The following is an 18,025-nucleotide window of genomic DNA, read 5'->3' on the forward strand; positions in this document are numbered from 1 at the left end:
CTTGAAAATAACTGACACCGTTGTGTAGGAGTAAATTGTTTTTGATTGTTTTTGCAATTTTAGCTTCAATTTGAATGTAATTACTAATAGTTTAATATTATGCAGAAAAATGCACAATTTTTCAATACCTTGTTTGTTTCTTGAGTTAATATAACTAATAATGTTCAAATAGCTCTTTCCTTTTGCTCAGGAATTGTTTGTGCTTTGTATGGGGATTACCATTTTGAAGTCATATCACACAGTCTTTCAGGGCTGTGCTTGTTGTACAACGAAATATTTAACAGGTACAATTGTAACTGAGATTCAGTGTATAAGGGTATAGTTTACAAGAAGCAATCTACATTTCACTAAATCTTAAAAACCTTTCTGATTTTGGTTCATCTTTCCTGCTCCTTAGTTTATTTTAAACTTCATATCATTCCTGCTGTTGTTGAAGCAGGTTTATATTATTGGTAGAACTCAAAGGATGGAAGGAATGCACAGTGGGGTGCTCATTAATCTTTGTTTCCTGTCATTGATTCATAAACCATGTAATCCCAAGAAATACTAATTCTTGAGTGTGTAGCAGGCCCACATGTTATATTGTTCTGTTAAAATCCCTCATGTTGTTCAGTGTTTCACAGCAATGTGTTTCGTTTCTTTTGAAAAGATGGATCAAGGCAACTGGGAGACTTGGAGGTCAAGAATTTGCTGACTCTTTCTGAAAGGGAAAAAAAAAGAAGAATTTTTATACCATATATGGAGTCTTCTAAGTCTTGTGGTAAAACGTTAGTGATATAAATTCTATCTCAAAAGTTTTGAAACTAAAACTTCACGAGTTATTGGTTAACTCTCTTCAAGGCATGAAATGTAAAACATCTTAAACATTGATGTACTAAAATATCGATCGTGGATTTTTCATACAGTTTCATTGCATCTGTTTGAAAGAAGTTCAAGTTAAAAGACTTCTGCCTAGAAATTGGACTGCACCTATTTTTGATGTGCTAAAATATGATCCACTCAGGTACTGATGAAATAGGTTTATGCTATGTTTTAGGGTGGGTTGGTACACATTGGACCTGTATGACTTTATGATAGAGTCATGGATTTGCTTTCTGATTCCCACTTGACCTCCTGTGTTATTTTGTGTGCAAATAAGAACTCCATTTCTTAGCATGGAATGCATGCGGTTGGGCGGAAACCGGAAGTGGGATATGACGGGAGTCGCAGGCGTTGTCACTGGAAGTCAGTTGAAGGAAAATAAAGTTGGTTAAATGTTAAACCCATGTAAAGTTGTTCTTCTCGAAAGAACAAGCAAAACATGGAGTCAGAGTGTCTGAGTGAGTGAGAAAAGACAATAGTTCATCAACATGGATAAGTTAAGTCCTCCCACACTGATGCGGTTTACTGGCAATCTAGTCAATAATTGTAAATGCTTCAACATTTATTTAGGACCTGGTGGAATGGGAGAGACTGATGTAAAATGGAAAGTGTCTATGATTCTGCATTTGATGCATGAAGATGCCTTGGACGTCTGTGACAGTTTTCAAATTTATGAGACAGCTTTCACATTGGACACATTGATGACAAAATTTGAGGAGTATTTTGTTCTAAGTAAAAATGTCACGTTTGAGAGATTCAAGTTTTTCTCCTGTGACCAGAAACAAGGTAGGAGCTTTGACGAATACTTACCTGAACTGCACACACTGAGTAAGTCCTGTGAATTTGGAGATTTGAAAAATTCACTCATCAAAGATAGTTTGCAGAATCCCAGATAACGGATTTAGAGAAAGGCTGTTGCGTGAAAAGTATCTTCTCTTTCTCTTTGCGGACGAAGATTTATGGAGGGGTAATGTCCACATCAGCTGCAGGCTCGTTGGTGGCTGACAAGTCCGATGCGGGACAGGCAGACACGGTTGCAGCGGTTGCAGGGGAAAATTGGTCGGTTGGGGTTGGGTGTTGGGTTCGTGGAGGGGGAGGACGTGGACATGTCCTCGGGCCTGCGCAAAGGAGCTTTTAGGTGGAGTGCAGTGTGCGCAGTACTGGCCCCACCCTTTACACCCATGGTTCGTGTGCCGTGGTCAAGCAAGCTGGGACGTGGCAGCAAGGTCCTTGGGTCGTAGGTTTTATATCGGAGTGGCCTTCTCCTATGCAGGTTTCTTACCCGGGCTGGAGGGGCCTGCCTCCCCTCCTAGGTCGGACCATACTGCCCGTACCGGGGCCGGGGCCGCCGCTGCTTTCCCTGTGCCTGGACCAGGGCCGCCGCCTCCTTCTTTCTGCCCGGACCGGGGCCTCCGTCTGCTTCGCTCTGCCGAGGCCGGGGCCACCGCCTCCCCCTCGCTTCTGCCCAGACCGGGGCCTCCGCCTGCCTCACTCGACCGAGGCCGGGGCCGCCGCCTCCCCCTCGCTTCTGCCCGGATTGAGGCCTCTGCCTGGCTGTGAATATGTGTAGGGCAGCAGAGACCACTTGAGCACAAGCTAAGGAGCTGCACAGGATAGACACAACAGTGCATGTGATGAAAACAGATAAGCAGAGCACTAGAAGTTTCCCAAAGCAATAACAAAGCAAACAGCAAGTGCAGCAAGTGCAGAGGTAGATGTATTCCAGAGATGTGTCCTGCCGATGGAAAGTCTTGCTATCCAAATGGGAAGAAGAATCATCTTGCAAAGTGCTGCAAAGCAGGGGATACCAAGAGAAGAGTATACACAGTGGATGAAGAAATGGAGAAATTCTTTGTGGAATCACTATAGACTGCTGGTGGCAAAACGGAATGGATCGTTCTAGTGACTGTGAATGAGACAGTAATTCCATTTAAGATCAACACTGGAGCCCAGATGAATCGGTTATCTATGGATGATTACAAGACTCTCAGCATAAAGAGTCATGGCCATTGTCAAGAAAAATAAAGTTGGTTGCGTTAAACCCAAGTCATTCTTGAAAGAACAAGCGTAATACCTCCCACAATGTTCCAATGAAGTTCACAAAAACTGGAGGAAACACCTAACTTATTTATTTATTTTGACATCCAGCACGGTACCAGGTCATTTTGGCCCATGAGCCCGTGCTGCCCAAGTACAACCCATTAACTTATGGACCCCAGTACATTTCTAATGATGGGAGGAAACCAGAGCCCCTGGGGAAATCACACACAGACACAGGGGGAACATACAAACTCCTTACAGACAGCATTGGATTCGAACCCCGGTCCCGGACACCGTGCTTTAACAGAGCTGCAGTAACTTCTCTGCTAACTGGGCCTGCTCCCTCTTTTTTCTGAAAAAGAGATATTAATAAGTTTTTCAATAAGCAAATAATCCCATTGTTCAATATATCCAAGAAATATAAATAGATAGGTTTTCTAATACTTAATGGGATTGAGCAATGGGGAGTGATAGTGACCAGACATTTTTTGTTTTTTGGGTTTTGGAACAATGGAACCACAGTAGCATCAGTAGAATACCTCCACCGGGTTTTTGGGCACCAGCATGACTCTACAAGTGGAAAATTTACATGAAATAATGTTTAGAATTTACCAAAAAAAAAATTGATCTGTGCTTACAAAAGATCAATGCAGCACCAAACACTAGAAATTCTCCTCGATCACTTTTTCATATGTTTCCTCCAGTGCTGGCAGACCCTGACTATGGTCCCCACTCCTACCCAGGAACATGAGGTCCCTGCTCCTGCCGGGAGCCCGAGGCGACTCCTTCGCTGCGGATGACCCCTGCTCCTGATGGTGCTATCGACATTGTGGTACTACACTAATATTATAATTCAAATCATATATTTTTTTCCTCTCATCCCTCTCAGTCTTTTGTATCTGCAACCATTGTATCCCATTGTCAAGAAGACCTTCTCTGATTGCATCAAACTGGCACCAACAGAGCATCAGAGCCTGACATGGCGTGATTGTTTTTTTCAACTTGTGATGTCACGTTGGCACTCTAAAGAGTTTGGTGTTTGGATCTTTTTGGTTTTCACAACTTTGGATACGGGGTACTCGACCTGTATATTATTTAGAGCAACTCTACGTTAAAGTTGACTTCCATCTGACATTTAATGGGAGCAACAATTGCTTCAATGCTATTTTGTGTCCACTTAGGGAGAAATAGTTGAAATTAGCCATTATGTCCTTGAGTCAACATTGACTGGTTTAATTTACTTTGGAAGTAAAACATTGCAGAGAAGAATACAAGTCTCAGAGAAGCATTAGATTATGAAATGATAGTTGGTTTATACTAAATATTCTGATGTAATACGGAACAAAATGTAGATTTTCTGCTTTGTTCCTGACTTCTACACTCAGCATTCTCCTTCAATTCATCTGAAGATTATTTATAAAATTGAACGAGGACCGGCCACTTTGGCCTAGTAGACCATGCCTGTGTTTATATAGCTCAGGAACTTCTCCCACCCAATCCCATCACTGGAACTGTAGCCCTTTAAATGTTAATTTTTAACAAATTTAGGCACACTTTGGAACAACCATTCCACATGTTTTCAGCAACTCTTGAATTAAAGATCAGATTCATTAGTCCCTAACTTGTCCCTTGTTTAAACTCTTCCTGACAAATAAAGATCTTTGTTATTGCTATCCAATCCAATGCTTAAATAAATAAATAAAACCCTCTTGGACATTTCAATGCTTTGCTGTTTCATTTTGTCATTGTGGGATGATGCTTCTTTTACAAGTTTCTTCATCAGGTGCTCAGGGCTGGATGGTAACTTGGAAGTAAGGGTGTTTTGAGGTTAGGAAGTATGGATTCCCAACTTGTTTGCTGTGTCCTATCATGGCCAGACAGGCAAGATCTTGTTGGGTGGGTTGAGGTGTGAATGGTGAAATGAGAGTTAGGAAATCATTTGGGTTCAATCATCAGCCCAAGTAGCACAAACGCAAAGAGGAAAATGCAGATTGAGCAGCACGGTTAGTGCGGTTAGCACAGCACTGTTACACGCCAGTGACCAGGGTTCGAATTCCGCGCTGTCTGTAAGGAATTTGAACATTCTCCCCCTGTCTGCGTGAGTTTCCTCTGGGTGGTCCAGTTTCCTCTCACCTTCAAAATGCACTGGGTCCTGGGTGCAATTGGGCAGAACAGACTTGAGGGCCAAAAGGGCCTGTTACTGTGCTGTGTCTAAATATAAATTAAAAATTATAAAACAAATCAAGAGCACTTCCCCTAAATACAACTTATTGAAGCAAGGTTAAATTTTATTCTCTGTTATGTTATAAAGCTCAGATGAGTAGTTCTTTATATATAAATGCATGGAAAGGCAAGATTCAGAAAGTTTTAAAATTAGCATTAGGTATTGATTTAAGCCATCGACTCCAGGAATTGACTCCAATCACTACAGCAATTTTTGATTGCAATCATTTTTTCGTGATGCTTTATTTAGTTTTGTACAGCATTTAATATATTGTTGATATTTGGTTTCAGTATCACTCACTGGAATAGTTATTAGAATTCAACGGCAAGTTGCGATTATCCTTACAACATCAGAGTTCTCTTTTCAGTATTTTTCTGAATTTAGATTAATAAACCTATGGATTATTTATTTAATATAGTCAGAGTTCTATACAGTGTTGAAGCTTCTTTCTCAAAATGCTCTCTCCATGTAAATGCGAGGGTACGTGTGGGGAAATGGATGGGTGAAGATCAGAGGTTCGACATGGTGGACTCATTTTTTGCTCCATAACCACTGGCTTTTTCTGAAAGAATAGCCATCTAGGAGAGGAAGTAGGAAAAGCATATTTCTCCTGCCCATACTGTGAGAAATGAAGAAAAATCAGCAGAAAAATGAAGAGAACGAACAAACCTAGCACTGAATTGAGGGGTATGAAAAATGATTTTGTCAAAGAGCAAGAGGATGTCTTTGAAATGTCACATAGTGGATGAATCTTTTTCCTCAGGAGTAGAGTTGGTATGCTTTCTTCGAAACCACGTGGGTGTCCTCATCCCAAAAAAATGAGCCAGGAGGTTAACTGTCCACAGTAAATTATCCCTTGGTGCAGTTTAAGGCCAAGGCAAGCTGATGGACATGTGTGAACTATAATACGCTGCAGAAGTACAGGGAATTAGAGGGGGGAATTAAATTGATAGAATGGCTCTGCTGGGAGCTGGCATGGACCTGATGGACTCCTTCTGTGTGGTTTTGAGACAACATTTCAATCTGCTGCAAATACTGCATCAGAAAACTAGGAAATCTGGTAGATATAAATGAGTTTATGAGTCATTTCTTGTGAAAGATTTGAATAAAACTTTCTTAACTCTTTGTACCCTGTGTCCCTGTTTTCAGGGACTACCAACATGTGCACATACCCTGTGTCCCCGTTTTCAGGGACTATTTTTATACCCAACCACCAGCTGGATGGTACAGTGATTTTCCCATGGACACAGTCCGGGGAATATATGGTGAAAAATGGCCATCACTGTAACTGAAGTTGTCCAATCAATGGCACTTGAGTGATTACCATTTACCAACTTATCTCCATCCCTTCAGATGAAATTAGAGGCAGGGAATCATTCTAGTGGAATTGTTGCACTGGCATCCGATTTTACATCCAAAGATCTTGAAAATAGAGATTACTGGGCTATACAAATCTCCTGTTTGTACAGCAAACCTTGAGAATTCTCTTGATTTCCTTCCTCTGCAATTTGGCTGGAATCAGTCATATCAGCCCTGGGATTGAAGAATTTTATATGTCAAACAAACAGGAGTTTCCATTAACATTTGGACTGATTCATTCCATAAATATTGGCCAGTTCCACCCACACAACTGACCATGCCCTCCAATCAAATTAATTACCATTGTGAGTTTATTAATTGTGCCAACTTGGTAGAGGGGTCTTGAAATTAAGCTGCTTCTTTTGGAACAAGGAATGATTCAAATGCTTTTCAATAACTATAAATTTTTAACCCATTAAAATAAGATTTAATATATGGCAAAATGTTACTTGTACCTTTTAATGTAAAAGTATCTCCTTGAAATGAAAACCCCAGTGAAGTGGGAAATTTTTAGTTGAGCTTATTTTCCATTTTCTATGATGGTGTGACTGGGTGAAAAACAAAGGCATTACTTGTTATTTTAATTAGATACTGTAACCTCACATTGACCTCAGTGTGAATTTCTCTCATCTTCCAAATGGTTGATTGATAAATACTCCTGTATGGCGAAGCACCTCATGGGTTAACATTACATAGAAAATGTGATCAGTAGGCATAATGTTTGTAATGAATTTCTATCTGCTTCACATTTCTCCTCCTTACAAGGGAAATTAATAGGCCACTACTCCTTGGTCGCGGGCTAATTTACCCTCCTGATTAACAAACTTCTGAAAACAGGCTAAACTGAACATCAAGCTCTTAGCAGGAGTCATTTATTTGAGCAAATCCATTTTTAAAACCAAATATATCATAATTGCGGCAGTTAATGTAGCGGTTAGCACAACGCTGTTCCACCACCAGAGACCGGGATTCACACATCTGTAAGGAATTTGTACATTCTCCCAGTGTCTGCGTGGGATACCTCCGAGTGCTCTGGTTTCCTCCCACCCTCAAAACATATGGAGGTTGTAGGTTAATTAGGTGTAATTGAGTGACACAGGCTCATGGGCCGTAAGGTATGTTACCAAGATGAAATTTAAAATAAATAATGTTAACAATGAAAATGAATCATAAACATATCAAAGAAAGGCAAAATACAGTGGGTGCTCACAACCTTAAATGAAGACAGAAAGTGAAGACATACTCAGCAGACCAATCAGCCACTGTGGAGGAAAGGAAACCAAATTATTTTTCTGAATCATTTTTAGTTTTCTTGCAGCCCTCCCAATCCCTGCACTTACCTTCTTCGGAAAAGAAGGTCTCATTGGTCTCTGTACCCTGCAGCTCTGTCAAGAGATTGAGACGGAGACTAGGCCTCAGATGACCGTCCTTCACAGGGCAGCTTGCCTTCAATTGAAGTTGTTAAAGTAAATTTAATAGTTACTAAATCTCTCAGACTTTCTGAGACAACTAAAAATAAAATTTAACTAAATTATTTATAAACTAAAATATTTTAGCTAAAGTTAATTAAAACACATAAAGGAAAATAATTTTAAAAATGATTTGGCTTCCCCTTAATACCCAGAATCAGTGGCAAAACCCATGGGTTCTCAGGTCCTATGCTAGGCCTTAACTGGCATAGGATCTTAGCAGTGACTTTGGAGCAGAAAGGTGCGGAATTCTAGGAAGACTGAGCTCCACCACTGGTCTCCTAGTGGTGCCCAGAGGCAAAGGTGCAGTACTGTCAGTTAGAAAGTCTCATGCATCCATGTTTGACAGCTCATGTGCAGGATGTGCTGGAGTTCCTTGTGTCAACAGCTGAACACTGCTTGTAGCAACGAAAACCTGTTCGTACCTACGAACACTGTTCACCCCAAAGTTTCCAGTCAAAGATTATTCATCAAAGAGGACAAGGTTCATAATGATTTTTTGATGATTCCACAGCTGATGACTGACTTTCTGGCATCTTCTCTTTAATTCCAGACAAATTTGTCCATAATGGGAACAGATTTAGAGAACCCTTCCCTGAAATTTAATCTGCAAGAACATACTAGGAAATATGTATCTGATTTTCTAACACACTCTGATGGCAGAGTTAATCTTTTGTCACAATTTGTTCACCTGTCAATCTGCCTTGTCAATCAGAACAGATTGTTAGCAGGAGCTTGCTAGACCCAATCCACACCTTTTGGAGGATGTCAGAATTAATGATTAACATATATTTAATTTTAAACCATACATAATTTATATGAATGAATTAAAACATTAATATTAATTAAAGGAAAACAAACCACATATCTTCATTTAGCATCTTTTTATTGAAGTTCAATAAACCTGTTCCAAATAAATGGGTCACAGCTGAAGTAAAGGATGTATGAAGCTAAGAGGTACAGTATATCCAGGCCCTCATTGCAAGACCGTGAAGAACTCCCCTTTACTCTCTGGTGAGCCCAAGGGTACAGGGGGAGGCCAGTGAAAGCAGGTAATCTCCAGCTGTTCTGTAACCCCATATTATTGTTGAGAAACAAAGATACAGGGCCCTTCATAACGCCTAGGACAGACACTTTTTTCCTCTATTTTCCCCTGTGCTCCACAGTTTTAAATTTGTAATCAAACAATTCACGTGATTAAAGTGCACATTGTACCGGGTACACAGCGCCCCACCCCTTTAGTCAGGGACTTCATCTGATCCACTCGCTGTACTTTGGCGCCCAGCACTGCTAGCCCGCGATGTGTCAGGTAAGTCTGTGAACTGACGGTGGCGGTTCGCAATACCGCACTGTGCGCCCGCTACCACATTCCAGATTTTAATCAAGGTTATATGTATAGATTTTGGTTTGACCATGTAGAAATTACAGTATTTTTTTATACAGAGTCCCTTCTTTTCAGGGCACCATAGTATTTTGGATATGGCAAAATGTGTTCTGTTTAGTTTGTTGTTGCATATCCCTTGCTGGAAGTCTGTGATTCATAGACATCACCAGGTGCTGAGAATCTTCTCTGGCGCTGCTCTGTCAGGCCTCATCTGTAGCTCTTTCTTGTTTCAGGGGCTCGTCCCCTCAAGTTTTCAGGATTATGGAAGACCTGTTCAATTGGATTGAGATCAGGTGACTGACATGGCCATTCCAGAAATTTCCAGTTTTTAGCTTTGAAAGACTCCTTTGTTGCTTTTTGTAGCGTGTTTGGGATAATTGTCTAAGATGAAGCGCAGCCTAATGAATTTGGAGGCATTTGCTAGAATATGAGCAGATGTTTCTCTACAGAATTCATTGTTCTACTCCCATTATCAGTGAAGGTAAGTGCACCAGTACCTGTGGCATCAAACATGCCCAGGCTATAACATCCCCACCACCATGTTTCACAGATGAGGTGGGATGCTTTGGATCTTGGGCAGTTCCTTTATGCCTCCCTGTTATGGGCCCAGAGGACCCCAAAACCCAGAAGCAGTAGAAATTCACCAAGACAAATGGTTACTTAAATAAAAGTCATTTTTAATTTACTTTAAACATAAAAACAGGATCAAACTTTAACTTATTACTATTAATTTAACCTAACTTAAGCCCCTTCTAGTTCTAAGCACATGTATATGTTCAGAAAAGTTCTTTGATTGACAGTCCAATCTCACTTCTCACTCCTCCAAGTTCACCGGTGTCAGGCAATTCTTATACTGTGCACAGAATTTAACATTTATGTATTTTCACCAAGCTCTGGTGCCTAAAGGTACTGCTCAGAAAGGTTCTTGTTGGTTTGAGAGAGAGAGATTTGTTCCTCATTGGACACACACAAACGGATTCCCTCTGATCAGCCACTTCAGTGTCTTGACAAAAAAACTTGCCCCATCAGGGTTTTCTAAATGATAACCTCTTCTTCTGCAGGTCACCACAGAGTTCCTTTTGTTTCCCTTATTTCAGGTGAAACACTCTAGCTAGCCAGTATGGACCACAAGGGTTTTCAAAAGGCTGAACTCAGAACTCACAACCCGTCTTCAAAATGGGGTTTCAAAAAGCTGCCAGTTTGTCATAATTCAGAAACCAGTTTTCTCTCTCTTTCTCTCTTAGAGAAAGCATTCTCTCCCTCTCTCTCTCTCTCTCTCTCTCTCTCTCTCTCTCTCTCTCTCTCTCTCTGCTTGCAAAACAACATGACCTTCTTAGAACAACAAACTGTAACCAGACAGATTGTGGAACCGGACCTAAACTTCTGAGTCTGTTCATCTGTTGCTTTCAAAACAATAATTCATTTTACACCTTTAGCAAAGCAGTCTCCTTATTTTATTGTCTTTGCAAAGGCTCTCGGTGCTCACTTTCAGCAAAGCTCTTGCATTTTAAGTGAGATCTGTTTTGTGAAGTGCTTGGATTTGTTTGTGTCCTACACTATTCCCACAATCTATTCCCTTCAAAAACATATTTTATATACAATATAAAATATGATATAATCCGCCACACTCCACACTTTGCTCTTGCCATCACTGATACTGGTACACCTTGGCCTCAACTGTCCACAAGACCTTATTCCAGGCTCTTTTAAATACTTTTTGGCAAACTGTAATTTGGACTAGTGGTAGTTAACATTAATGAGACATATTGTACCTGAATGTCTCACTGATGGCAACTATAGGCTCCCAAGGTGATCAAAAGCTTAGAAGCAAACCTAGCTCACTTACACCTGAAGGAATTAAACATACCTGAGTAATCACAAACACCTGTGAGCCAAATGTCCCAGACATTATGGTGCCCTGAAATGGGGGAACTATGTATATAAAGTTCAGTAATTTCTACATGGTCAAACAAAATTGTATACAAATAACCTTGAATAAAATCTGGAATGTGGACTTTTATCACATAAGCATTGTTTGATCACAAATTTAAAACTGTGGATCCCACGGGCAAATAAAGTGTCTTCATCCCAAATATTCTGGAGGGCAGTGTATCTGCATTGCAACTAGCCAAATATTTTTCAAAATTGCTGGCTAAAAGTCAGTCTGATCAGGCTTATAATCATACTGTGGTACATGAGGACATCTACGTGAGGTGCTGTCTCAAGAATGCAGCCAATCTCATTAGGGACTTTCAACACCATGGTCACAACCTCTTCTCACTGTACCCTTGGGTAGAGGGTTCAGCAGGTTGAAGACCAGCACCTTTAGGCTCAAGAACAGTTTATTTCCAGCATCTATCAGGTTCTTGATCATCCCCTTGCTGTGCTAATCATAGATAGCTCCAGCACCACAAAATGGACCATCCAAATATTTTTGTATATGTACATTGACAATAAATTCTATTATCATGTTTGTTCACTGGAGAGGGAACCTGTTACTCTAAGATTGGTGTGTTTGTGGATCATTAAGAATCTGTCTTGTGGTACATGATTTTTTGTGGTTCAGCTAAAGACCGTTGCCTCAAATGTTTACTCTAAGTGACATATCCAAACAATTTAAATGAGCAACAGAAGCGCCTTTTAAATTGCAGCCCCTGGGTCGCCCTCCTGGCATCCAGGTGTGATTACTGGGGCAAAGGTGCTGGAAGCATCTATTAAATTGCAGGGGGATCCAGCCATTAAATCTCCAATCCGGCAATATAAGTGGGATCTTGCCCCGCAATGATGCATCTCACACTCACTGGAAGTACTGCCGGACGTTTGGATGCTGGCTGGCCGGTGATGCATGCGCGTAAGTGCGGATGCTGCCAGAATAAATGGCCGCATTTTCCTGTTCAAATCGCCTGTGGATGAGACCTAGGTATGTTTAACTGGGATCCCTTACTACCTCTGAGATAGGTCAGGAACCCACTTGGACCCTTCTAACTGCCGTGTAACTGGAGCGCTAACTGGGCAAATTGCCCGGTTAACCCCAATTTACACAACAGTTTGTAAGGGCCCAATAATACTCGGTTACAGAGTCCAATTCAGAAGAACTCACAGATACAATAAGCTACCACAGAAATGGGTGAGAGAATTCAACTTGTAGTACATTACAACTAAAACTTGTGTATTCAAGTGGACGTTAAGGACCCTGCCTTTTCTACTAAATGATGTGCCAAAGTTTCCAAAATGTGCTGTCCTTGGAGAATCTGGAGTGAAAAAATTCCTATGACAGTAAAAGTCCTAAAATTCAGACTGCTCAGGGATTGGGTCGGTCTGGATTTTTGGATTTTCAGGATTCTTGGGCAGTACTCTAAAATTAATATTTAGGGAGAATAAATAGGTAAATTTTGTTAGTTTATTAACAGTTTTTTCATATAAAATACAAAGTACAAAAAAAAAGTTTTCTTACATTTCCGCGACTTCTGCGTGGTTCCTTGTTCTCACTCTGCATGGGTACAAACATGTACGTACACACGCAAAAACCAAGAGTTTTTGAGAAATATGGATTCTCAGGTAGTCCGGATTTCTGGCACCGGAATTTTTGGACTTTTACTGCAGGCCAAGATCAGGTCACTGATGAGTAAATATACTAGTAGTTTACATTTGAAGATCTGCTTTATTTTCAGATCTATCTATGATAGCACGAAAGTTTAATGTATGCACTCACAGTCCAAGATAATTTAAACATGCATTTGTCCATAAAACATCTAACATTGATTTTCTGTTACACTTCTAAATAATTCAAAGTACTCATTTGCAATATACACAAAAGAAATTTCAGAAACCGAAAATATCAAAGACATGACATCTCTCAGCTCTTAATTGACCCTCTTAGAAATAAGGCCACAGTTCTATTTTTTTCAGCCATGAAACCAATTAACCTGAGATTGAACTTCCTCTGCATTTATTTAGCATCAATTAGAATTAATAATCTGAAAGGGCACATTTTGTACAAAAGCAGCAGAATAAATCATTTTGAGTGCATAGCATAATGATGATCTCCACACAAAAAAGAACATCCTTTGAATTAACAACTTAGGTTTGTGGCAGCACAGTGATCAAGTTACCTCAATGTATCCAAAGGCCTCGAGCATTAAAATGGAGTAATTGGGTTGAACCTCACTGTGGCAGCAGAGCAAGTTAGAATATATATAAATAGGAAAATGGAATGCAGTATGTTGTAAAACTGTTGAATTACTATAAAATTACACTTGGTTTATTAATGGTCATGGAAATACAGGCCAATCAGCCTAACATCAGTGTGGGAAAGTTACTGGATGCTGAGAGTCAGGATCTACCTGGATTTGGAAAAGTAAAGATGGATTAGGGATTTGTGTGAGGGGAATTAAGTCTCACATTTGAACAAGTTTTCTGAAGAGAAGACCAAAAGAATTGACAAGGCCAGGGTGGTAGATATATCTACATGGACTTTAGCAAGGCCTTTGACAAGATCCTAATGGTCAGTCAGTCCAGAAGGCTAGATAACATGGGTTCCAGGGTGAGTTGGCCAATTGGATATGGGATTGGTTGGTGTAAGGGGACAGAGGGTGATAGTGGAGGTTTGTTTAATTGGTGACTTGTGACCTGTGGTGTGCTGCTGGGATTGGAGTTTGGTTCACTGTTGTTTAATAATTTTGTTCACAATTTGAATGATAATATGCAGTAAAACCCCTGGTATTATGGAGAATGGTAGATGCTGGATAAGCAAGTTTTCTGGTTGCTTGAGACTCACTCTTACAATGTCTAACACACCTGCATTAAGAATAAACAGTTTAAGACAAAAATACTGTACTTACACTGAACAAACTTCACTTGCATGATAAACTTTAAAACATTTTACTTTATTTTCGGTCACATTCTTTAAAAACATTTAACCGTGGCTCCATCTGCAGGTTCCTCCCTATCCAAATGACAAATAATGACATCATAATTAACCCCCTTCCCCTGAGTTTACAGATAAAGCCTTATTAATAAAGATAACACAACCAAGGCCCTCCGTTGGCTGAGTATTTGCTCCCATCTTCACCAAAGGTTTATGCCTTACTTCAGAGAACATTTACTTTTACCATTTTAATCTTTTAAATACATTTTTATTATTTATATTAATTTTTAAAGATTATTTATTTTCCTCAATTTATTTTGCCTTTGCTTGTGGTAGTCAGTTGCTTGAATTCTAGATAACAGGAGTTTAACTATAATTGGCAACTTTAGAAAGTTTGCAAATGACTCCAAAATTGGCGACAGTGATGAAAATTACTTAAGAATACGATGGGATCTAGACAAACTAGGAAAATGGGCCAAGGCATGGCAAATGGAATTTAACTCAGATAAGTGTGAAAATTGCATTTTGGTAAATTAAACTAGGGCAAGACTTGCACTGTAAATGGAAGGGCCTTGGAGAATGTTGTAGAACGGGAAGCTTGGATGTACATGAACATAATTCCATTAAAGAGATATCTTAATAGCTATCTTAACAAACTACCATCACAGGGCAATGAAGAAGGTAGATGGCAAGCTTGCTTTCGGTCAGAAACTGGATATCATATTACAACTGCACAAGTTGTTAGTGAGACCACTCTTGGAGTGTTGTGTGCAGTTCTGGTCGTTGAGCTATAGGAAAAATGTCATTACGCTGGAAAAGGTGTGGAGGAAAATTCACAAGAATGTTTTATTGGGACTAGGGGGCTTGAGTTAAGGAGAGACTGGATTCTCTAGGGTTTTTTTTCTCTGAAGTGGAGGAGATGGAGGGATGAATGACTTTTTAGAAGTATGTAAAACAATAAAGTGAACGATCACAATCTTTTTCCCAGGGTTCATTCAGATGCCTTTCCATTCAGCATGGGTGATCATGTCTCTCCATCTGTCATGATCTCTGACCCTCTGAATTGTAGTTGTTGCTTCCCCTGTTTTCCTTTGGTGAAGGCTCCATATTGTGCTGAGACCATAGTCAATGTTGAGTTCAATACAAGGGAAGAATGCTGAAGTGGTTTCCCATTGCCTTCTTCAGTTGCAGTGTCCATACTGGATGAGTAACCCTGGCCATTGATCAGCAGATTCATCTGCCCAGCGTTTTTAGTTTTACAACCATAAATTCCAATTTGTAGATCCTTGGCTTTATGTGACCCTGATTGGGAAGCTAAACAGGTCCTACACCTTGCCCAAGGGTGACCTGTAGGCTATTGGACGGAAGGAGCATCTTGTACCTCCTTTTGCTGAGCAATTGCACAGCACTGACACTCCCAGGGTAGGTGAGGCTCAAACTAGAGGGCAAAGATTGATGATGAGAGGGGAAAGGTTTAAAAGGGACCTGAGGGGCAAGTTTTTCACTCAAAGGGTGGTGGGTACATAGAGTGAACTGCCAAAAAAGTCATAGAGGCAGGTACAATTACAATGTTTAAAAGACATTAGAAAGGTAGATGGATAGGGACGGTTGGTTTGGAGGGATATGGGTCAAATGCGGACAAATAGTTTTATTACGTGACCATAAAGGGATCTTGAATCTATCTATGCTGTGAATTGGCCTGTATGCCATTTATTTCTGGAGGGTCATACAGGTGGAACAATAAATGCACCTGAATGTTTCATTAATGAGCTGGGAAGGTAATAGTTAAGCATTGTAATGGCAATATTCAGCAACATTATTGGCCTCTAAGCCCAGGCTTTGTTGGAAAGGAGGGATGGGGAGACCCAGTATATATGGAGTCCAGGCATATTTTGACCAACAATTGAGCTCATCTTCTTGGACTCTTCTCTGCAGAAATTTCAGAGCGTGCTGCATCCAGCTATTTGCTGAAACAAAGTCCAATGCAGGCACGTTGAAGGACTCAACCCCTGGTTCAGTTTGGACTGCCCTCCCTTTCACTTGTCACAATAGGGAGCAAATCCTCACCTTCATTTCAGGATGTTCCCATTAATTGGTTACTGGTCATTTTTAATGACCATTTGTCAATGACCCTCAAGATGCACACCTAGTTATGTGCAAACGAATGCATTATATTTAAAGATACATTAATATTATTTCAAAATGGATAGTATAACAAATGACATTTGAAAAGCTTAATCAGAGAGAACATCTATTCCTTTTGCTTCACCTTTTTGAAAATAGACTTGTCACAGCCATCTAAATATATAAAAATGACAAGAGATAAAAATAATTACGTAAGAGAACAAGGCAATGTGGTGCGGGAGTGTGTATACAATTAAATATTGGAGTACAAAGTTGAACAGAAAATCTTTGTCCATAGAAAGCATCTAGGTGTATGTTCATCTGTTGTAATTAAATTGACGAGTTTCTTTATGTCAGTAATTACTGTCATGTTAAAACTATCAATATTTGAAAATAAAAACTATTTGTAGTTACCTGTACAGATCAGTAGATGGTGGTATTACCCAACCTTTCTGCAAACTTGTTTTGAAACAACATGGATGTGACGAATGCCATAACTAATGGATTTAAATGTTTAATTATTTATGTTTCAATCTGCCTCTATATATTACAATACAGTAAGCAATTAATTCTATTTCAGTTTAATTTTGATATATTCAAAGTTCTAATTTGTTTGTTAAGCTTTGGGCCCAGGCTGATGCATTCATGGGCCATAAAATAAACTACAGAGGAGCTAGACGAACAGTTTCACAGAAAAATTCAATGTAGAGGGTAACTGTGCCTACCTGTCGAAAACAGTGCTAAAGTCAATCCTGGGAACCGTGGAGCAGCGAGCTTAATGCTGTACAGAATGTAACAAAAATTAGTCAATGGGGATCTCTAAAATGAAGTTGATGACAAATTATTCAATTCCCTGAAGGAATAAAAGGGAGAAGAAGCTAAAAGACCTGGAAAGACTTTCATGGGATTAATGATAAATAGAATCTGATATTGGTTGGCAAATATTGTATGAATATGCAATCATATGATGGAGGGAAGGCAATACAGAAAGGTTCTCAGACTACAGCAAGGGGGAAGTGTCGTCCTTGTGGATTCATTCTTGGATCATTGTGGCATAGAGTTTTACAAAAAATGATTTGGGCTCGAGAAATGAAGATGTGCAAACAGGATTTGAAGATAATGTCAAAATGAGTTAAAAGTCAAATGGGCCACTATAAAAATACAGGGCAGCAATATCGGCTTGTAGATACATGGGGAACACATTCAACTTTGCAATCTGAGATTGCTGATCAGAGTAGAAGAACTGCGTGCAGATTTGGTTGTTACACTATCGGAAGAATGTGGATGCTCTGGAGAGGGTGTTGAAAAGGTTCACCAGGATATTGTCTGGATTACAGAATATTACCAATCATGCAAAGTTGGACAAACATGGTCTGGTTCTCTCTAAAGCTTTGGAGGCTGAGGGGCAACCTGATAGAAGTTCATAAAATTAGAGGAAGTAGAGATATAACAGATCGAGATTCCATCCCCCCCCCCGCCCCACCCGGGTGGAAATGTTCAATACTCGAGGTAATAATTTGAAGTTAAAAGTTTAAAGATGTGCAGGTCAAGTTTTTATTTCACAAAGAGAGGTAAGTGCCTGCAGTGCACATCTGAGGACGGAAGTAGAAATAGAGATGAATATATTTAATAAGTATTCAAACAGGCACATGGCATTGCAGTAAATGGACACCAGTTCAATTTGACATCATGGTCAG

The 18,025-nt window shown here is 39.9% G+C and overlaps 1 long non-coding RNA gene across 2 annotated transcripts; it reads right to left on the reverse strand.

Annotated features, from left to right (window-relative positions):
• Positions 1–442: 442 nt before the first annotated feature.
• Positions 443–7,027, reverse strand: LOC138756650 (uncharacterized). 2 transcript variants are annotated; one of them, XR_011353227.1, is made up of 3 exons: positions 6,940–7,027; positions 3,161–3,253; positions 443–700 (listed from the first exon to the last, which is right to left on the reverse strand). It is a non-coding gene; the product is annotated as an uncharacterized lncRNA (long non-coding RNA). The 2 variants fall into 2 exon arrangements; XR_011353226.1 differs by lacking the exon at positions 443–700 and adding an exon at positions 2,179–2,465.
• Positions 7,028–18,025: the final 10,998 nt, after the last annotated feature.

This window comes from Narcine bancroftii, chromosome 3 (assembly GCF_036971445.1).
Source record: "Narcine bancroftii isolate sNarBan1 chromosome 3, sNarBan1.hap1, whole genome shotgun sequence".
Lineage (NCBI taxonomy): Eukaryota > Metazoa > Chordata > Chondrichthyes > Torpediniformes > Narcinidae > Narcine > Narcine bancroftii.